Source organism: Hoplias malabaricus, chromosome 2 (genome assembly GCF_029633855.1).
Source record: "Hoplias malabaricus isolate fHopMal1 chromosome 2, fHopMal1.hap1, whole genome shotgun sequence".
NCBI lineage: Eukaryota > Metazoa > Chordata > Actinopteri > Characiformes > Erythrinidae > Hoplias > Hoplias malabaricus.
In genome coordinates, this window is record NC_089801.1 from 23,631,072 (window position 1) to 23,654,263 (window position 23,192).

The 23,192-nt window shown below is 40.2% G+C and overlaps 1 protein-coding gene across 6 annotated transcripts in view; it reads left to right on the forward strand.

The window, feature by feature from the left end:
- Positions 1–23,192, forward strand: part of mtmr4 (myotubularin related protein 4) — a 93,106-nt gene that overhangs the window by 3,842 nt on the left and 66,072 nt on the right. Inside the window, exon 1 of one of the 6 annotated variants that reach the window (XM_066652306.1) lies at positions 7,808–7,939. The exons of 2 other annotated variants lie outside the window; for them this stretch is intronic. The gene's annotated coding sequence lies outside the window, so the exon portion shown is untranslated. Of the gene's footprint in view, positions 1–7,807; positions 7,940–17,987; positions 18,063–23,192 lie in introns of those variants that run through there. 3 more of the 6 variants (XM_066652348.1, XM_066652339.1, XM_066652321.1) reach the window with 3 other exon arrangements.

The following is a 23,192-nucleotide window of genomic DNA, read 5'->3' on the forward strand; positions in this document are numbered from 1 at the left end:
CTCCAGTGGACGCACACATGCACACATACACGCTTCCCCACTGACCAGGGACAAGTCATGAAAACCCAAACTAATGTAAGTGATATGACAAAAACAGGCCTGAGATCAGAGTAAATGGGTTGTAGAAACATTGTCCAATGTTGTCAGCTGTCCAAGTCTTTATTGATCCATTATCTTCCATCAAGTGTTTAACTGTTCAGCAGCAGTGTCTGTGCGCAAAATTTTGTTTGTCCAAGGTCTAACTGAGGCTTTGACCAAACAAGTAGGAAAGAACCTGGTAAACCTTTACATCCAAACGTTAACCTGAAATTAGTGAATGCTGCTAATTTAACTTGCCCTTATTTTGGACACAAATGTTCAGCTTGTACAATCTTAGAGAAGAATTAAATTAAATAGGTCTCTCTCTAGTGCAGCTGCACATGAGCCTAAGATCACCTTGCTCAAAGCCTATTGTTAGCTCCAGTGATATGAATCCCTCCAGCATTGGGCTGTACAGCAGTGTAACTGTCATCTCTTGATGGACGGAGCTCACAGAAATGTCCCAAAATCAAATCTAATCTAAAGCAGAAGCTGTAACTGCAGCAAAGGGAACATTCATTCATTATCTGTAACCGCTTATCCAGTTCAAGGTTGCGGTGGGTCCAGAGCCTACCTGGAATCATTGGGCGCAAGGCGGGAATACATCCTGGAGGGGGCGCCAGTCCTTCACAGGGCAACACAGACACATTCACATTCACTCACACCTACGGGCACTTTTGTGTCGCCAATCCACCTACCAATGTGTGTTTTTGGACAGTGGGAGGAAACTGGAGCACCCGGAGGAAACCCACGCGGACACAGGGAGAACACACCAACTCCTCACAGACAGTCACCTGGAGCGGGAATCAAACCCACAACCTCAGCTGTGTGACTGCGACACTACCTGCTGCGCCACCGTGCCGCCCGCAAAGGGAACAATCTGTTTATAATTGATTTTAAAAGAAATGTTGGATGAACAAGTGTGCACAACTTTTGGTTATGCCACACTGAGGAAATTGCAAATAAAATTGATAGGTGTAAAATCTATACATTGTTTCAATATATTATCAATATCAATGCATTCATCCATGTTCTGTAACTGGAATTCAAGGCAGGAACACACTCTGGACAGGGCACCAGTCCATCACAGGGCATCACTCACTCACCCATTCACTCACTAACACCTAAAGAAAGTGTTGCATGGCCCATCCATATACCAATATGTTTTACAGTGATCCCTTGTTTTTCGCGGGGGATGCGATCCAAGACCACCTGCGAAAAAAGAATTTCCGCGAAGTAGAGGAAAGATATTTTTTTATGTATTTAACAAGTATTTGGACTTTTAAAACCCTCCCTGCACTGTTTACAACCCACCCTTTGCATTAAACAGTCATTCTATAATGTTTTTCAGCTGGAACTACATGTGATATCCTACCAGTTTCTTTAATAGTGTAGTTCCTAAGCTGTGATTTAGCGTCAGTAAATTTCACTCGGATGTGGACTTGAACAATACATGTACTGTACGTAAGGAATACTTGTAAATTATATATTTTGTCACATACAGGCCTAGTCTAATACATGTAAATAATAAAAAAATACTTTTGGCTATTCATCTTTCACAGTTTTCCTAGATTTTCCCTCAATATCCGCGATATAGCGGCCATAAGCCCCCTTGAAAAAACCCGCCAAGTAGCGAATCCGCGAAGGATGAACCGCGAAGTAGCGAGGGATTACTGTGAAACTATGAAAACAAACCGTAGCATCAGAAGGAAACCCACACAGACACAGGGAGAACACAGGTGAACAATTTAATTTACATCAATTCACAAACATAATTAAATCAGGCAAAACACCAAAATGAACCAAAATGTTTAAAAATCGGACGCTATTTTTGGCAAACTTCGGTTTTCAAGATGGCTGCTGTTGTTAAATATACTTTGCTATATTTTATTTTAGAATATTTTTTAAAAATATATTATTTAGCTACGTATGCTCATTTCCACAGAAACAGCAAACTCCAGAATTTCTATTCTAGTCTATTTCAAAATATATAAAGGGGCATTTTGATCTAAAATTAATACGAAACATGTCTTCACTACTTATTGAAAAAAAGAGCGGGAATTTGAGGAAGACGCTTAATATTCATCTGGAGAACACAGCTGTATATGAAAAACGTACCTGATTAAGTCTTTCATTCATTCAACTCCAAACAACAACTGCAACGGACAGTTGGAGTACTACCATATTTGGACGTTAGAGGACGCTACACTACCAGCATAGAGTGCGTCTATTTTTCTGCCCACCATAAACATTGCTTTAATATGTAAACTGATTAGCCACAAGAATAAAAGCATCAGGTGAAGTTAATAACATTACTTTTCTCACTACAATGGCACCTGTAAAAGGGATGGTGTTTGAAGCAGGAAAAATGGACAAGTGTAAGGCACTGAATTACTTTGACAAGGCCCAGATTGTGATGGTCGTAATGTTTTGGCCAGATGACTAGCCAAAGTAGGTCTTCTGGGGCCCCACTAGCAGTGGTTAGTACCTATGAAATGTGTCCAAGGCAGGAGAACCAGTGAACCAACTGCAAGGTCATGGATCACTTGCTCACTGATGCAGGGGGGAAGTAGAGGCTAGCTTATCTGGTCTGAACCAACAATAGAGCTACTGTAGCACACACAATGCTGAAGACATTAACGCTGACCTTGATAGAAAGTTGATATACATCATGGCTGTGTGCTGACACTGTTCTACCTTTTGCATCTGTGAACCTTGGGAGCCCATGAACCTGTCGCTTATTCACCAAATGTCTTTCCTCAAGCCATTTAGGTACCACCTTTTACTCGGAACACACTACAGGACCTGACCTGCCATTCTGGACAGGCTCTGACAAAAGGATTTTGACCAAATTGTCAAAATCATTCAAATCCTTACACTTGCTAATTTTCCTGCTTGACAGTTATCACAATAACAAGATAATCATGTTGTTCACTAAACCCATCATTTTTCTTTTCTCTTGTGCCTGATGGGTGTATATCAATGCTCTCCAATTAAAAACAATTTATCACCATTTTTGTGGATTTGTAGTTTACGACATCATTTGAACACAACAGCTGCCCTTCACGTTGTGTGAAACTTTCTTGATGAATGAACCAATAGAAATGCTCCAAAATGACTTGGAATAAAATCTTTTACATTCACTTCCATTCAAAGTTAAAAAAAAAGGTTATTTCCTTTTCCTGTAAAGTTACCATTTTGGGAGATACATGTTTTTAATTGGACAGCAAAGATAAGGTAATAAACGTGAGAATATATTAGCATGCCTATATCAGCAGGAATGCACTATCGATGTTTGTATCTATTTGTTTGTTGAGGATTAGCTTAAACCATGAATTTTCACATTGAATTTTCTAATGGAGAGGCTCTAGCTGCTACTTCAAAGACAGAAGCAAGGTTTAGTTGCCTATTTCCTACTCTGTTTGCTCTGAAGGTGTCTTTGACACTAATTCTCCACCTAACACAGGTTCAGTTAAGCATATTAAGCTTGGTGTGGCTAGAGTTACAGAGAGAAACAGGTTCCACTGGAGGATAAAATGAGTATTGTTTAAAAAAAAAAAGCACTCAGCAAACAGCTAGCTAGCATTATCAGTCTCGAACAGCTACATTATTATTACCAAAAATTAGTACAACAAAATTGCACAGATAGTTGATTTATTAGTTTAGCTGCTTAGCTAGCTATTAGTTTCAGATTTTAAAAATGTAAATAAATTAATAAATAAATTAATAAAAATAAAATTAGCATGAAAGGTACAATGATGGTTTTACTGGATAATGCAGGGTGACTCCTTGATTTTGTTTTTTGTTTTTTTTTTGGGATTAATCCCTATGGAAGTGGACAGTGGTAGGTGGATTGGCTACTCAAAAGTATGGTATGAGTGAATATGTGAGTGTGTGTCACCCCCCCACAGACAATGAATGAATGAATGAACTATGGCAGTGGTTCCAAAAGTGGGGAGCTTTTCCAAGGGGGGCACTGCAAGGCAAATGAGCTACACATGTTTGAGCACTGCTAGCAAAAGATGGACACGTTTGTGAGAGCTAAACATGCAGCAGATGATCAGTTTTCTCAAGCCACAAATTGATCTATGCTCAAATGTGAAGATATAAACATGTACCATATACGGTGGTAGTTTGCATATTGACGAGGTTGATTTAGTTCCAGGTGGGGTGCCAAGTTCTCAAAAAACTAGCAAGGGGGCCTCCGCAGGAAAGCTTTTGAATAACTCTGCCATAGAAGAACCAATTTTAGTTCCCCAAAAAACTTTCAGTTGATGGCCCTTAAGATAATCATGTTTGTAAATGAGAAGTGTGACTGTGAAGAATGTTTCAAATGTAAAGAACCTGTACATAATGCAAAGAAGTATAGAAACATTGTAAGCTGATTTTCAGCTGATTTTTTCAATGTTTAAAAGCCTCAGTAACAAATGCTGACTGTCTAAGGAAAATATAAATGTGGGAATATAAAATATAAATGGCCTTGTAAAAGTGAGTTATGACTATTTTGCGGAAATGAAACACAGTGTAACCAGGTGTTATGCAAATCCAGACATGACACGAAATGCCTTTTGAAAAACAGCTGATGAATGTTTTTGCCCTCTTTGGACTCTGTGCTGTAGCTGTTCTGTGTGTTGCTCAGTGTGATTTAAAGGTTTCCTCTGAAGGCCTAGATCAAGTTATTGAAGGACAGCATGCACGCTTTGAGCTTTCTGTCCAAAGAATTGTGGTCAGAGGTCCCGGACCTGTGCTGTGCTTTGAAGAAGAGGTGAAAAATTATGAGGGTATGAGAACTGCCAAATGTTTGTAAAAGGTAACCACAACTGCTTAAACTGTGTCCCTGAGGGCAAAAGTGGGCTCACTAACAGCTTGCCTTTTAGGCCAAATAACACCTAGTTGGACAGGGATAGTGGGTTTGCACAGCTGATACCATTAGAGGAGAAAAACTCACAGATTTGTCTTTTGGCTTAAGATTCTGTTCATATTTCAATCAGGTTCTAAATGGTTGGGCAACTGTGAAAAGAATGAGAGCTGAAGTAGGTCACATTCACTCACACACTCACACCTACGGACACTTTTTGAGTCGCCAATCCACCTACCAACGTGTGTTTTTGGACTGTGGGAGGAAACCGGAGCACCCGGAGGAAACCCACGCGGACACGGGGAGAACACACCAACTCCTCACAGACAGTCACCCGGAGCGGGAATCGAACCCACAACCTCCAGGTCCCTGGAGCTGGATAATCTAAAATAACAAAAATAAAACATAAATAAATAAATAAATAAAAGAATAACATTTGAAACTGAACAAAGAAGCTGCTGGATATAGCACAGAAATAGACTGGCCCTCACCAGACCTCAGTGTCACCAAATGTGTTTGGGATCAGCTGGACTGTGAAAAGCAGAATATAACCAACTTCTAAGACTGGACCTTGAATGTGTGGATAAACATCCTGCTGAGATTTATTCAAAAAACTGAAACTGAGCCACTAAAAAAACATAGGAGATGTAAAAAGAAAAGACAGGTATTTTCTTTTCTAAATGAAAAAAAAAAAAAAAATTATAATTGACTTTTGGGGCTAATGTGTAATACTGATTTATATATATATATTTAAAATTAAAAAAAACTTTATTTGTGGACTTTCTTGCACTTAATACATGAAAGGTGTACATACATCCAAAGTAGTCTATGCTCATTTAAAATACTAAGCATCAGCATTTGTAATTTTATTTTTGTGCATGTAAAAAGTGCCATTCTCAACTATATATATATATATATATATATATATATATATCTCCGGGTGCTCCGATTTCCTCCCACAGTCCAAAGACACATGTTGGTAGGTGGATTGGCGACTCAAAAGTGTCCTTAGGTGTGAGTGTGTGAGTGAATGTATGAGTGTGTGTGTTGCCCTGTGAAGGACTGGCGCCCCCTCCAGGGTGTATTCCTGCCTTGCGCCCAATGATTCCAGGTAGGCTCTGGACCCACCGCGACCCTGAACTGGATAAGGGTTACAGATGATGAATGAATATATATATATATATAGATAGATATATAATGTTGCTCAACAGGTTGATGGTTAAAATTGTGAAAAATATGGATAATTATCCTTCTGTAATCTGTTCACAGCTTTCAGCTTATGCTTTTCTTAGACACTTACATCAATGTAAATGTATAAAGCACTAGCTCCATATTCCTCAGGGGCTTTAAGCCATTTGTGTCAACATCTGTGCCTCGTGCAACTGTGTATAAGGGTATCTGAGGTGAGTTTAAAGATGAAGGTCAAAGAGTAAAAAATAGTGTCCAGCTTGAACTGCATAGCTGCACACACACACGTACGTATACGCACAGCCTCAAATGTCCATGTCAACTTAAGCGCACCTTTGACACTCCCACCACACTTCAAAGCTGTAAAGAATGTGGAACCTTTAAATGGACATGTGAAGCTCACCTTTGCTCACAATAACAACTTATGAATGCCATTGCAACAGACTTTGCATGAAAGTGCATGTGTGTGTGTCTGTCTGTGTGTGTGGGAGGTGTTATCCTACTGTAATCCCTGCTCTGAGGCCCACGCCCATTTAGAGCACACACCCACCACGTAATGAACTCTCCTATGGAGAGCAGATCTGTTTATCTACTGTTAATAATTGTCTTGGCAGGTGCTGTACAGCAGAAGAACTGCAATCACATATGCCTCTAATTGAAATATGTATCACTACAAGTGCAATAAAATTAGGATCCTGAGAGATTGCAGTATTTAGATGCTTAGTTTAACCTTTGGCCCAATCAACAATAGCACATCGGATTAGCTGTAATTGCTCTGGGCTACTGAAACGTCTATTGGGGTTTAGAGAGACATCCTTTATCCGCCCTCCCCCTAGAGGTTTTTAAATTAATATTTATATATATTTACACATACACACACGCGCGCGCACAATGTCCAAACGTCCGCAGACACTCCTTAAAACTGAGTGTGTGATGCTCTGGGATGGACTGCGCCCTGTCCATGGTGTGTTCCTGCTTTGTAGACTTTTAACCCACTGCGACCATGCTCAGTGTGAAGCAATTACACAGAATGAATGGATAAACGAATGAATGAATGAATGAATGAATGAATGAATGGTGGAGAGATAATAACACAAGATAATATTCAAATAAATTGTTTTTTCCCCTTTTTATTTTACATTTATTAACATGATATGGCTATAAACGCTATATCTTTTTGGATAGTAAACCAAATTGATTTATTGAAATAATTCTGACAGACTTTGTTTACATCTCAACGAGGGTATTATGTAGAAATCTGTAGAAATATCACTTTTAAAGGTTTGAATTTACGAAGTCAGTTAAGTCAATGTTGTTGCTAAAAGATTTGAGATGAACTTGCGGTTATTCTACGTGGGATTTTGATTTTAACATTACGTTCAGTAATAAACATTTCTAATACATTTCTCCTCATAAAACTTTTCTCGGTAAAATTCCTCCGCTGCTTCACGCGACGTCCCGCGCCTTTAAAAATCCCCTTCGCAGCCCACGTGACCCACTAGTGCCGCGCTGTGATTTTCTATTGGTGACATTGTTGTCAATAAAGCAGAATCCCCGCCCATATTCTTGTCTCTCGCCGGCTGTGATTGGTTGGCGCGTAGGCGTGTTCGCGCCTCTCGACGCCCCGCCCTACTTTCGCGCGGAGGCTTGAGCGGCTGACGTTATGACGGTGGACGCCTCCGCTCGGCACTGGCGGAGCGGCGGAGGAAGGTCGTTGCTGATTGGTCCGGAGCCCGGTTCGTCGGAGTGCGAGCGCGGAAGTCGTGGCGACTCCTGAGTCACCGTTGCTATATCAGCTGATTGCTTTCTTTCAGAGTGAGTAGCGCGGTTAAAATCTGTTTTTCCGCTGTTTTTCATTGGGCTTTATACGTGTGCTTTGTGTCAGTTCTTTCCGTATTATTCTGCTTCGGGATACGCCGTTAAAACGCGTTATTTCGGTGTTTGTAGTGGTTTCCCCCAGAGCAGGGGTGCGTCCAGAGCCGCGTGCTACTGAACTCAATGGTGTTTTAAAGATATTGCGTCACTGTTAGTGTATTTTTTAGTGAAGTCTGTAGTGTGGGGTAGTGTGTGATTTGGGACGCATCCATGTGGTTAGCTTTTCCCTGTTGTCTCCTAAACAGTTCACGTTACATAACCTTACAAGTCCAGGGTTTTACAGTTCACAAAGCTGAGGGGTGTTTCACAAGTCAGATGATAACTTATGCCCACAGCCAAGCCTGTCCAATTGGAAAACAGCTAAGGGACGTTCCTATTGGATAATTCTCACTTTTGGGCTTAAGTTATCTGGCTAACTGAGAAGTCCAGGGTGTATCCCAAAAAAGCAGGATTTCTCAGTTCTCCAGCTAAGTTAAACCCAAAGTTGGGGATTGTCCAGTAAGACTCTCCGCTCTGTTCGTATTGAACAGGCTTAAGTTATCTGGCTAAACTGAGAAAGTCTGCTTTGTTGGAGACCTCCTGCACACCCCCCCACCCCAGTATTTAGCTATACAACTTCAGTCAAAATCCAGGAGGATGTATAACCTACATTTCTATTGGACACATACTTTTACACCTAAGAGTTTTTTTCCCCCACAAAGCAGGATTTCTCAACTTAGCCAGACAAATTAATCCCAGAGTCAAGCATGTTCAGTAGGAAAACATGTCAGGGACATCTGGCCACCTGAGAAATCATACTGCTTTTCGGAATGCACCTGCTTGGATTAAGAAATGCTAGGAGAAAAGACAACACATTATTAGACACATACTTATGGCTTAAAGGAAAATGTACTTAATTTGCAAAATGTGTTTTTATTAAGTCATATTTTGCATTTAAAGTCCCCCTGAGTTCTTCTCATAGTCCCTGTGGCAGATTCTTTGGATACTGTTTTGCCTTCATTTGCTTCTCTGTCATTAACAGACGTACATTTGAGGCCTAAACTGTCTCAGAACTATCATAAAACAATGTCTAAAACACCAGGTGACATTTTACTACTTATGTTATGAAATAGCTTTCCCAGTAGGCACAGTTCTGTGACACACAGTTAGTCCCCACCTCTGTTTGCAGCTTTCCTGCTTCTTGAAAGTCCCACCCTGCAAGCTGTGAGGGCATTGGTTCCTTGGGTTTGTGATGTAAGAAACCCTGGCTGTCTGATTTTGCCTATTTGAGACTGTCTTGTGAACTCTGCTGTTTCAAAGCTGAAATACTCAGCTGTTGATGTTTTTCTAGCGTAAAACTCAGCATGGATATATTAACAAGGTAAATCGCTTGATTTTCAGAGGAAGCATTTATAAGTTTGCAGAACTATGGAATAACAACTGGACTTCCCCTTAAACATAACCATCTTTCCGAGGAATGCTCTTTTGTGAAATCCCCTAGAGGGAGTTTCAGTGAAGCGGGGTATATTTAAAGAGGCTCTCTGTCCTAAATGACCCTACAACAGTGTCTGTTTCAAGAGTGAGATATTCTGATCTTGAAGGTGGGAGGAATTGTAAGCACTTGGGATGTTTTTAGGGAAGTGCTAGTATGGCAACAGTGGCCCTAAACCTATATCTGATAGTTCTCATGTGCATATTTGTAGATGCCATTAAACACAAACATTTGATTGTTATGAGTAAGCAGTAAGTGTAATGTGTTTATAACACCCCTGCCTTCCACATGATTAGTGCCCTTTTCACACATGCACTGTAATCTGCTGCTCATGATCTCAGACATGATAGGCTCACTTATTGTGCAGTGCCAGTCAGAAATCATCCAGTATTCCAATCCCTTTTAGTTACTTAAGACTTTGGGATCAAGTGCTCAGGTCCAATAGCTTTTAAAGATCCCCTCTAATGAAAATCAAGTGAATTTATCTTCATAACATGTCGATGTGGTGCTGTATATATGCTAGAAGACGTATCATGAACAAAATAAGCTGTCAGCCTCATGACTGAGTGTATTCGCTTTGCAGTATTCCAAAGAGAGTCTCAAACATAGCCATTTCCACCAAAACAACTGTAGTTTTTAAACCAGTTTTGTTCAGGATTCTTGGAACCTTGCTGTGCTCCCATTAGCACCAGAGCCAGTGATAAACAAATAGAGTCAGGACACAGTCATGGTTTCTCCACTGTGTAGAGTGGGGTCAGATCAGAGTGAGATATAATGAACATGTTGTCATCCTACTTGAGTTTCTGAGCAGTGGATAAATGTAGCCAATGTGCCTCGTGTCAAACATGAAAACTGGAAAACACACCACCGGAGCACTTTCCTGTTTTATTTCCTTTTATTTATTAACATAACATGCTGTACATGCTGTGAATTTACAATGCGTTATTTGAGGCTCTGAGCAGCTTTTTGTTTTTTTTGTTTTTTTTAGTTTCTTCAGATCAACACGCCCACGGACAGCTTTTAAGAACCTGATACCCTTTGGTTCCACTTGAGATCATACTTTTCTGGTTTGCAAACCAATTCATGTATGGTTCAAAATTAGGTTTGCGAACGAGATCCGAACCGGTCCCACGTGGTGGAAAGGGGTTAACAGGCCATTTCAGACAGACAGGGTTTCTCACATCATAAACCCAAGGAACCAATCCTCAACTTGTAGAATGGGGCTTTCAGGCTGAAAGTGAGTGTCTTTGCAAGAACTGACCAAAGACAAATACGTTGAATTACATCTAAACCACTTCAAAGGAATAAGTGTATATTTATTTTATTGGAAAGAAATCCTGCTAGTCTGGTTGGTTCCTCCAAATTTCCTGTTGGTGAAGAGACTATTTCCAAAGATGTCCAGCAAATAAAGAGCCCTAAGGGGCATTTTACAAAGCAAGGGTCTGTCTTATGATCCTAGATTTGCTTCTCAGTCAGCTAACTTTAATCTTAGATTCAGCTAAACCTGGAATTTCTGTCTTATGACAGTGGGTCCCTGCTCTTGAACCAATCAAGATGAACTTATGAACCGTCGGTTCAGGTGTTTTTTTTTTTGTTTGTTTTTTTACTTTTTGACAGTTGTGGCATCAGTTGAATAAAAAATTATTGCTTTTGCCTGAGAAAATGAATTGTAATAAATATATCAAGAATCAAATCAGTTTTCAGATTTGGACAGATCACAAAAAACTGTCTGGGCAGTTTTGTCTCACAGTTTGTGGGTTGGTAGGCTCCAGACGAACTGAACATGTCCCCTTTAAAGAAACAAGATATTTGCAATCTCAGTTTCAGTTTCTGTAAATTCAGGTGATTCTAGCTGTTACCTGGAAATTGAGGCAGTTTTAAGGCTTGAATATTGCTGTCATGTGATTTCAGAGGAAAAGCTAATGTGGCTTTTGAAACACCTGAAAAACATTAAACAAAATCTTGTGACTGCATGAGGAAATCCTCTTGCTGGTTATTTTTACCAGATTTGGTAACCACCAACCACATGAGCTACTAGGCATAACTGTGTCTTTCACATGATAAACCCTTTATGTGAAGTTTGGATGTGACTGGTTTGCTATAACTCCTGACTAATATCTTTACATTGCTCTAGATTAAAGTATCTTTGTACGTCTGTTGATGTGTACAAATTATTTTCTTGTGGGTTTGTTTGTGTTGCTGCCCTTAAAGAAACACTAAGTGTTAGATGGTGATGTTCTCACCACATCACAGTAAGATTTGGAATTTTTGCACCCAGGCTCCTCATACAGCTGCACTGTGTAATTAACGCATACAGCACTGTCCTGAAATCAAGGGGAGAGGGAGGTAAAGGGCGTGATTTCCTACCATCCTCCAACAGTTGCATAGTGCAGTTTCTGCAGTGCTGATCCCGGAAATATGCCGCAGTGACCGAGCCACTTTGTGGTGACTAATCACATGTCACCATCTTGCTTTCACTCCCCAAGACCCCTTGAAACCAGGGGAGGTGAGATAGGGAACCACCCCATTGTGAATGAGGACAGAGGAGTATGAGCTAATCAACAAACGGATGGCTATTATCTTGTAAACACGTGTGGCTGCAAAATAATTCAATAAATAAATACATGAAAATGATTAAAAAAAAAAAAAAACACTTTCCACATTCAGAGGTTCCACATTAAATGTTGCTATAACTGTATTTGAGTGCTTGTTCCACCCTACCTTAAAATGTTAAGATCTTTCTACCTTAAACAGAGCTCTGTAACAGTCTGCCACCAAAATTAAGATCCACATTAAATTGTTTAATATTATATTTAAGCACATTCTCATTTGTGCCCTAAAAGCTACTTGAAATAAACATTTAAAAAGGGACCATGATTTTGTCTGTTCTCCAGATGGTTTCACAAAAACAACAAATCCGAGGTTTATAAATGTATGATTACTGAATACGTATTAAACAAAACCTAATACAAATCGTTACTATCTTGATTTCATACGACTTCATTTATACAGAAGCATTGTCTGGCTTGTGGAACTATTGCTAACCTGCCTCTAGTAGCAGCTTCCACCCCTTAACTTCCACTATTTACTTTGTAAGGGCAGCAGATCTCGCCAAGCTCCACTGCCACAGTCAGTTGACATGCCTAATTGATGGGCCCTGATCATGTTACAGGTCAGGCAATACTTTAAATAGCCTTCTGACTTGATCTTAAACTGGACTGAATTTGGGCCTCCACAAAATGGGCCTATGTTTGTGTATCTCCATAGCAATAACTCGGTGTAATCTTTCACTAGCGTGAATGATAGTTTTGCTGTGGATATCATCGTGATCCGTTCTTTATTGGTAACTTCTAAGCCTGTGTTCAAGAGGGTAAGCCCCTCTTATGCAACAGCGTTAAGGATCTAAGTGGTTTATGAAATAGAATACTGTAATTACCCACTCAGTCCTTTGACTTCCTGTCCCTCTATTTGAAATAGGGCTAAGGTTTGGGGGCAAAATAGGTCTGTGTATTTGGGTGTGTATAAGTATGAGCATGTATGGGTTTGAGTCTCTTTTGGCTATGCATATCTTTTTTTTTAAAGCTCAATCTTGGCTTAGCCAGGCAATCAAGACCTGTTATCCCAGACAGGGATTAAGCCTAGTCTTACACTAAACTGCACTGCCAATGCTAAATCCACATTGTCAAATATATTAGGTTCTGAATTAGGATTAATCAATGCGTGGGAACCTGTCTGAATGCATCTAAGAATACTACCCCAACATTTTGGGTTACTTAGACCTTTTGGGGTTATTTCGTAAAGCAGGTTTTTTATAGTTTTCCCAAATAATTTACACTCAAAACTAAGGTAAATTGGTCAAGAGAACAAGCAATGATGTCCCTACTGGACACTCCTGTGTGAGTCCGAGTCAAAGAGATCAGCCCATTACTTCTTTTCGAGCTGTCGCTGAGCAGTACAGCTCATTGGAGGAGAACACACACTGCCCAGATCAGCCACATCAGCTGACAGATGTGACCGTTGTGGCATGCAGGGATGGGGGAGAGACTCATACGTACCCTGAGAGCAAGGCCAGCTGTTCGTTTTAGGACTCACCTGGAGGCATCATCTGTTTTCAAATCTTTAATCTCCTGAGGATTGTGTAAAGGAAAGCATTTGTCAAGGTATTGGACATACGTGTGAATGTCTCACATTTTTTTCCCTCTGAATAGTGACACTTAGCATGCAGCTTCACAGGAAGTCACTGTGTTTCTGTATAAGTATAACTGCAGAGTATCCCACACTTGGTTTGATGGGTGTCATAAACTGGTCACTGTTTCTCAAAAACTACCGAGTAAGCAGTGGGCTCATTCTGAGTAAGGAGCCTGTTCTGTGTAATATTGAGTATAAGGCGTTGTCCTTCCAGCTGTGAAACAGACCCTAGTTTGGCTGTTACAGAGCCATCTAACACTTCTAAAATCCAAATCCCATCTCACATTTCCCACACTTTTATGAGTGGCAGGAGGGAATCTTCCAGCTATGAGTGTTTTTTATTAAGCATTGAAGAGATCTGAACACTATTCACTGTAGTCACCATTGCTGGAGGTAAACAAGACATTTTATAGAAGCAGAGATTGGTTTACGTAAGATGGCTGTTCACCCATAGCTTAGATTGTCTCACGATTGTCTCAGAAGGAATGAATGACATGTTGGAGCATGAAGGCTATATCTGAGGAAATGGAATGCTTGGCAATTTTCCTTGGAAGGGAAAGAACAGAAAATTCATATCTCTCTCTCTCTCTCTCTCTCTCTCTCTCTAATTTATAGCAGCAATTGCCCTATATATATATCGATAGATAAAACTGCTAATAAATCACAGGGCTCTGTAAAAAGAGTGAATTATGGGAGGTGGTTTTGGGCACATATTGGTGAATAACTAATTAGTGTTTGAAAAACTAGCTTGTTTTAAAAAGTCATACAACTATTACACATTAAACAGCTATATCTGTTTTTATGACTATTTTAAATCAAAATGAATCAACAGTCACAATGCACAGCGGGGAAGGTCTTTGAGCTAGTGGAACTTATTCCCTTGATGACAGAAGGGGGAGTGGACATATGATATCATTGGTCAGTATTATTTTGTCCTCTGGGGCACCATGATGTAATCAAAAATCAGAAGACAATTTCAAAGCAGGCCATTGTCATTAATGCAAAGTGCAAGTCCCACAAAGCTCTAAAAGTTTCTAATAGTACCAGCAGTGTCCAGGCCAATTTTTGTGATGACGTCTGTAAGTGTGGAGATAATGAAGTTCCAGAAAGAGCACAGGGCATCATGTAATGTACCAGACCCAATGTTTTCAACCATTCCCCAGTTCTTTTCCAGTTCCCCAGCACACCTGATCCAGACTATCCACTCTGTATCAAGTTGTGTGTGATCAAGTACGAGCCAGTTCCAGATCCTTAAGCATCTAAAAATGTATTTAAGGTTGACTTTGGCACTGAAATGTTTAAATAGTTTTTCCACTATCAGCGACACTGCTAGAAGTCTCTTCCTGCGTATCTCTGGTGTGATAAGACTAAACCACATCAGCCGTAATGGCTACAAAACACTTTATCGTGCATTTTTATCGTGCTGTGAACTTTGAGACAAGACTCAAGATCCAAGCTGGTCAACAGTCTTAGGATGACTGCTTTAACCTATGAAGCATTAACACCAACTCTTTCATTGCCATGCCTTTGTAAGAATCCAGAAGTGAAATTTTTCAGTGTAAGGAAGTGAAAGTGACCCAGTCACAGTGTTTGCCGCTACATTGTTGGTCTCTGCGGAACTTCAGTTTCTAAAGTGCAGCACTGACATCATTCAAACACACAGAAGCAGCTGCTATTTCAGTGTTTGCTACTAAAACTCATTCTGCTCTAACAACAGATGTCTCCCATGATCCATGTAATGGTGGTCTGTTAAAACTTTGCCCGTGCCAAATGGTTGGACCTTGTATTCAGCACATGGCTCGATTGGGTGATAAGTTGCCTGACTTGATGTCTTGGCAGGGTGAACTGTTTAATGTGTAATCTTTTGTGCTTCATGTTATAACTGCGTAAAGTGACTTGATAGCAAACTGGAGGTTAATCAGTGACAGAACTTCAAAAGCATGTGGGTTGTTAAGTTCCTGACCCACACTACTAAACTCTTTAAAGGCGCCAGTATTATTAACATTACTCAGAGCCCATCCACACTGATACAGATATTTTCAAATACAATAAACCAATAAAATTGTTTTTTTTATGTCACTGAAAACTGAGGTTTTGGACAATGCTCTCAAAGGTGGAGATTTTTTTTAAAGCACTGTTTTCATTGTTCTCACGTGGACGGGGAAAACTGATATTTTCAGAAACACTGACATCACAGCTCCTAACTCCCTCTATAGTGAAGTACATAAGTCATAAAACTACAATTCAGATATCACTAGATTTCAGATTCCACACATGAATAAATATTAATGTTGCATTACAGATATATAATGCACTAAGATTTAGATTTATCATTTTATGACTTGCTTAATGCACCACATAGGGTGTATGGAGTGATTTGGGATGAACCCCATTTTTCTCATGATTCGTGGTGTTTTGATGTTTCTCTTTAAGAGGCACTATGGCCCCCTACTGGACTGGCATGATAATGCAACTGTTTTTTGTATTTGTCTGAATGTGGATTTTTCAAAAAACTTTAGAATTCAGAGCCTACCTGAAAGCACTGGGCACAAGGCAGGAATAGACCCTGGGCAGGGCCTCATTCCATTCACTCACACCTATGTGCCCCCATAGGCCAATCCACCTACCAACATGTGTTTTTAGACTTTGGGTGTAATTCAGAGCCCCTGGAGAAAACCCAGAGGGCCCTGGAGCTGTGTGACAGCACCACTACGCTCAGCACCACTGTACTGCCCTCATGATGCATTTTGGAGCCACATAAATAGCATACTCTGCTACGTTAATGTGCACTTATTATGGACATGTTCAAATTTGTATAAACACAACTTATATAATGTCCATAGAAATGCAGGAACTGTAAAATGACTGTCTGGAGTAGTTGCACAAGGGACTAAGCTTAATACGTGACAAATGTGGGCTAGAAGGGTATAAATGGTCCTTAGAAGGGTCCCTTCTAATGTATGTAATGCTAAAGATGTAATGCTACTGTTTACTGTTGCCCTTTTACACCAACGTGGAACTGGTGAAATTCCTGTTTGTTAACCTAATTTGGAAATACTGTGTTTCCACCAGTATATATTGCTTTGAGAACCAGAAAAGTTAATTCCCTGCTGGAACCAAAGAAGAGTAGATATTTCAGTGCGAACTATGATGCCGTCTGTGAGCGTGTGGGGATAAAGAAGTTCCAGAAAGAGCACAGGGAACCATAGTGTATCAAACTGCCACTTTTTAAAAAGCAAGATATGCCTTGTGCACTTCAATATTTTCTCCATCAACTCTAACCCAAAGGGCTGTTCCATAACATTTAGCATAAAGCTTTGTGGAGTGAAATCGAGATGTCTCCAACATTTACACTCTCCAGATTCATCTGTCCAAGCAAGAATGTGAATCCCAGACGATCCTGAATGAAAGCTAACTGGAGGCCCAGGTGCCTTGTGCCTGGTGCCGAGTGAAACCCCCATGAAAACAGGCTTCCTGGCTGCTCCAGTGTGTTAAAGGTTAAGGGTAGGAGGGGGCTAAGCTTAAACAAGAATGTGCTCTTTAGGAGAGTGAGGGGCAGGCGCCTGCAGTCAGTCTACACTCGGCGCAGTCGAGGGCACAGTCAGCTGAGGACGTGCATGCACCAACCTGTTTCCCAATGGAGAGGGTGTGAGTGAGGGAATGTAAACCATGCCCTACAGAGAGTGTGTGTGTACAGCCAAGGGACTCTATAGGAATATATGAGTCTACAAGAAGGAACAAAAGTGGTAATGACTCCACAAATGGACACTGGATGTTATTAATGCAGACTTGCTTTTCAGTGATCACACAGGACATGGGAAGGACTGATTACGTTTTTTCTACACTAAGAACCATGTCCAATATTCGGAAGCCTGAGTAGAAGCAGATTTTTTAAATTATTTTAATACATACATTGTGGTCTTTCACAGTAAGAACCAGATTTTCAGATTTTTAAAAAAATAAGGTAATGGGTCAATAACCCAAAAGAGACAACCAAGAGTGACAGCTCTGTTCAGTTGCCCAAATCCTTGACGCCCCTTTTCTGCTCCTGTCAGGAATAGGAAATCTGCCGTGCAGACATGGCATGAGATTGGAAGAGAGGAGGGTGGAAACAGAAATAAACAGAGAACAAGCTTTGAGGGGAGGGAGGTGGTGAGAAAGTGTGTGTGTGTGTGTGTGTGTGTGTGTGTGAGAGAGAGAGAGAGGGAGAGAGAGTGTCATTGTGAGAGTTCTAGTGGGCGTGTACAGGGGAGTGAGCAAGAGGAGGAGTGACTTTGCTCGTACTTCGGATGCAGAGTACTCACACTGTAAACCAAAACTTGTGGAACACTTGCTCAGACTTTCCTTCTGTAAACTTTCCGCTCTGCATTTAACCACATAGCTGCTGCACTGCTCAGCGCTCAGGTAAGGAAAGGCTTGGGGAAGTGCAACAAAATTGTAAAACATTTCAGCTGTTGCTTGTATTCGTTAGTGAAGTAGTGCAATGATTTTACTACCAATGGCAGGCATTTTGTACTCTGCTTCAGTGGGGGTGTGTCATTCAGGGAAGTGTGTGTGCGTGTGGGTGCGCTCGCCTGCTCACTGTTAAGTGCTCCATTGCCTAAGCGTAACAGAACACCCAGGCTGCAATCTCTAAACTATGTATTATAGCTTGTTAAGTTTAGGCTCTTCATTTTAATGTCAGAGCTGTGCAGTAATACATATATATATAGTATTCACTGTGCTGCAGTAAAGACATGCTTTTGAAAACTATGCCCATAGCGATTACAATCCATTTATTTCTGTCCAAACAGCAGCACTGATCCCGAGTGTCATAATGAAATTCTGGTCCTTGCTCTCATTTTGTGAGTATTATTCAAGAGTTAAAAACGAGTACTGAATGCTATTGGCCAATACTGGATATCAAAAAGGGGGTTGTGGGTTCAATCCCTGCCTTAAAGAAGATGTTGTGTGTTCTCCCTGTGTCTGTGTGGGTTTCCTCCCACACTCCAAAAGCACATGTTGGTAGGTAGACCAGCTGTGCAGAAGTGACCGTATGTGTCAGTTACTGGGGGAGTGTTTGTGAAATAGTCCACAGGGTTGTGTGTGTGTGTCTGGATGAGTGTGTGATGGGTGTGTTTCTTCCTTGTAGCCAGTGATTGTGTGTAGGCTCTGGACCCTTCTTGATCCTGAAGGCATGAAGCAGTTCCATTAATTGAATGAATGAGTGAACAAGTCACCTAGCAGGCATTTTGGACTTAATCTATGTTAAGTCTACAAAATAAAGCTTACCTTGAGCTTAATCCAAATAAAAACGAACAAACCAGGAATGTGGTCTCCTAATAAATTAAATGGGATTTTTTTTAAACTGTGTTTCAGTTAAATATTTCATTTTAAATCTTGTCATTTCTTAGGACGACAAACTGGTATTGGGCAATACTCAAGGTTTTAGTATCAGCACTGGAATATAAAAGTGGTACTGTGTCATCTCTATCAGTCTAGTGAATGTTCCAGTAAAAAATGGGTAACACTTTGTGGCTTTATTTATGAGTCTTGTGTGGATACGAGACAGGGGATTCCTGTGGTTTTGCTAACAACATTTTTAAAACTCGTGTGCCCAGAGTATTTGGTTATGTGACTGTTATTCCTGAATGTGGTCAAAACCAGACCACGAGGACTGCCGTGGTTTGCTGCTCCACTGGAAATACCATAGTATCACAGAGCTCTGTACTGTACTCGTGTACTGATAAAGTCAGCAGGATTTGCTGTGCTAAAATATTAACTGTTGTATTGAATCTGTTCTGAGGAATTTACTAAATGTAATCAGAGACAGAGCTGATTGATTTTTTGTTTTTACTAGAAAATATAGGTTCCTATTATTGAATTTTAAAGCAGTGATGGGGGGAAAAACATGATAAATCAGTATTTACATGTGCTACCTGCTAAAGTACGCTTCTAGTGACCAAAACTAATGGCATTTGTACTTGTCCTGGAGTTGTAATATCAAAAATGTGTATTAAAACTAAAACAGCTTCCAATATACAGTACATATACACAAAGACAAAGTTCAGCACTGTAATCCAAAAAACTATTTATAAAATTCAGGAGATGTTTCCTTACCATTTGCTAGATCTGCAGTCCTTATTTTTGCTGTTTTGAATCACTTAAGTTGCAAATATGTCCAATTTCAGAAGAGGGTTAACTGCCTTAAAGTGCTACAAAACTAAACAACTCAAGCTACAAATGGGTTTCTGTGATAATTTTCTTTTCAAAAATACTGTTCCACCTTAAAAGCCATGGAGACCCTGAATGTAAACAAACCAGAAAGAATTACGTTTCCCCACATTTGTAGAGGTCCACTTTAAGAAGATACATTATATTTTGGATTGTAAATTAAGTGCCGTTGCAAACTGAGAACCTAATGAGCCGATTCACTGACATCACGTTCTGTGTGCCATAAAATGCACAATCATATAAAAAATGAATTTTTTTAGATAGTGCCAAGCATAGTCAAAAATTAGCCTTTATAAATACAATATGGCCAGCATTTTGTTGACATTTTTTCATTCTAATTTTTTTCTGATTATTAATTAGGGGGAATTTAAATGTAAGATATGGTACAAGTCAGTAAAGCTATACACATGATCCCAGTTGGACTGAATGGTCAGCTCAGGGTAGTCCAGTTGTGGGGCCTAGGGCCTGGTATATGGACCAAGCTTGAGAGCAGAAGTTTTGTTTGTTTTAAATAAGCGCCAAGTTTAGATTTGATGTCATATTTCTTGCATTTCAAATATTGTTTTTCATTCACCACAATCAATCATTTTGACACGCATCTAATTCCATAATGTAGGACACATTTCCATCACTATTCTCTTTGAGTGCTCCTTCAATGAGAGCATGCTTAGGGGAAACTGCAGGCAGCACAAACATTGCAAAATGTTTGCACGTTTTATGCAACTACATCACTTCCCCAGGGCAGCTTTAAAGTGGTTATAATTGCTTTGTTGACAGTGAGACGCCTGGTTCCTGTCACCACCACTGTAAAGAAAAGTCAGGCTGTTAATTTCTCTGAAAAAGAACAATTTCACATCCGACCACTCTGTATGAATGTGTTTACTTTTTAAGCATTGAATTATTTTAAGTTTTGAAACTTTTTTTAGAATGTCACTTTAACACATGCCCTCACGTGAACTAATGAACGGGTTTACACACACACACACACACACACACACACACTTTTTCACAACGAGACACTGACGTGTGTTAAGTCGCAAACATTTGAGTCTTTGTTCCTCTCGCTCAGGGGGAGGCTATTGTAGTGGCCGGAGTCTTCATGGTCGAGGAACCATGAGGGCAAAGAAGAACCGTGTCTCTGCGAGCAGTACAAACACCGTCACGTACGCCACGCCCGCGAAAATCCCTCTCTTGCAAACACACCCACACACACGGTTTAAACGGACACCAGAGTCAAAGACCGGGTGTATCACCAGCCGCAGGTATTCACTTTATTCCATTCACTTATAGCCACACCGAAGTTTACGTCCTATTCGAATATTCCGTTCCACCTTAAATCAGGACGTCTGAATGGAACTTCAGCGATATTTAAGGTGGACCGAAAAGTTCGAATGACTTTAGCTTCAGAACATATAGCTGTCTTCCATTCCACTTCAGATTACTATGTAATTAGTTTATTACGTTAAATATTTTTTAAACATACAACTGAGCAAACGTTGTGACTACTTTTAAAAGTCGTTTTTAAATAAACGAAATAGTAAATGTGTCTGTTTTAATAGTTCGTGGGAGTGGCCAAGTTCAAAGCGAAAGTGTGTGTGTGTGTCTGAGGAAGAGAGTGTGTTGGAAAGTCCTGAGCACAGTTCTCAAATATTTTGGCCATAACTTACTAATGTGTCCCAAATGGCTCCCTACCCCATATATAATGCACTTCAAAAATGACAGTTTTAGGTGTTAAACCGTTAAGTAAGTGCAGTTAGCGCTGGATTTGGTACCATGGTTAAATGCCGTGTCCATCCCTTAGGTTTTTAATACACAGTTTGTCAATTGACACCATTTTTATGGCTATGTGTAGAGCGTTGAATTTCAGATTCTGCCACTTGGGAGCTATGGGAATATATTTGCAGTTTAAAAAAAAAAAAAAAAAAAAAAGCAGACACGCTTTTCAATTTTAAATTAAATTTTGTGCGTTTTTCTCATGTTATCAGGTGCTTCGGAATCAGACTTTTTGCACACTTTTAGAAAGCAGTGTTCAGGTGGCATGAGTTGTAACTAGTGTAAAGTATTCCCTTGCCTACCTTTGCACGCATATGAAATTGAGTGATATCCCATTCTTAACCTATAGGGTTAAGCTCAGACTCTCCTTTTGATTGCCAGATGAAGAATAGTGATTTGCAGACCACCACTGTCATATTGCGTGGCCTACCACTTTGTGGCTGAGTTGCTGTCGTTCCCAGTCACATGTGGGACTGTGGAACATTTAGTAGTGAGGAAATTTCATGACTGGCGACATCCTATCACAGTACCACGCTGAAATTCACTGAGCTCCTGAGAACCCATTCTTTAACGAATGTTTATAAAATCCGTCTGCATGCCTAGGTGCATGGTTTTATACCCCCGTGTCAATGGAAGTGATTGGAACACCTGGATTTGATTATTTGGTTTGGTGAGTGAATACTTTTGCAATATAGTTTATCTTCCAGGGTACACAAATCCAGAATAAGACTATTAGAATCCACTAGTGCATTAGTCAAGGTAACCTCCAGTGGCAAAGCAGGCAAACCACAACAAATACAGATACTCAGAGTGGAGCTTTCCAAACAGGTTTCAGAGAAAACAAATGCAATTGTGGTGGTGTCATTGCTGAAATAAAAATCACTACAGATCCCAGAATGCGTATTTGTAGATCTTCAAAATTAGTTTACATCCTAAATGTATATTACCAGTAAGGATTGCTGACAAGATCTTTGTGGACAGTCCTCTGTGTTATTGCAGGAAAAGTGATTAGGTATGTGTACTGTACGTGTTTAAGTGTTTATTTTCTAAATATTGATATTTTTGGAAAATCATAGCCTAATGATTTGTACTAACAAGGTTTAGCTCTTAGTTCAATGGTAATTTTATTTTTTAGGTAAGGTCCTAAAGTAATACTTTAACATTGCATGCTCTCCTTCAGAGGAGCACAGAAAGGGAACTTTGTTACAAACCCTCTCATTGTGCCTGTTCTCTTGAGGTCAGGGCTCATGTGGAGTTTTCAGTTTCCCTTTCTTGTAAATCAGGGCTCATCCAATTAGAGCTATTAAGAAGCGTATAGCACAAGATCAAGGTCGGGCCGGCTGGTCAGAGCAGTATAAGTCAGTGTGTGTTGCCATGTGCGTGTCTGCTTCTATGTCGCAAAGGTGCAGGTGTACAAACGCGTACACACACACACATACATACAGAGGCTGTAAATAGCTTAGGGAGTAGGGCTAATTGAACAGCCAGACCTTCTTTTCTTACTCCGGTGCGTCTGGTGTACTTACCTTTCTCCAGTGTGTGTGTGTT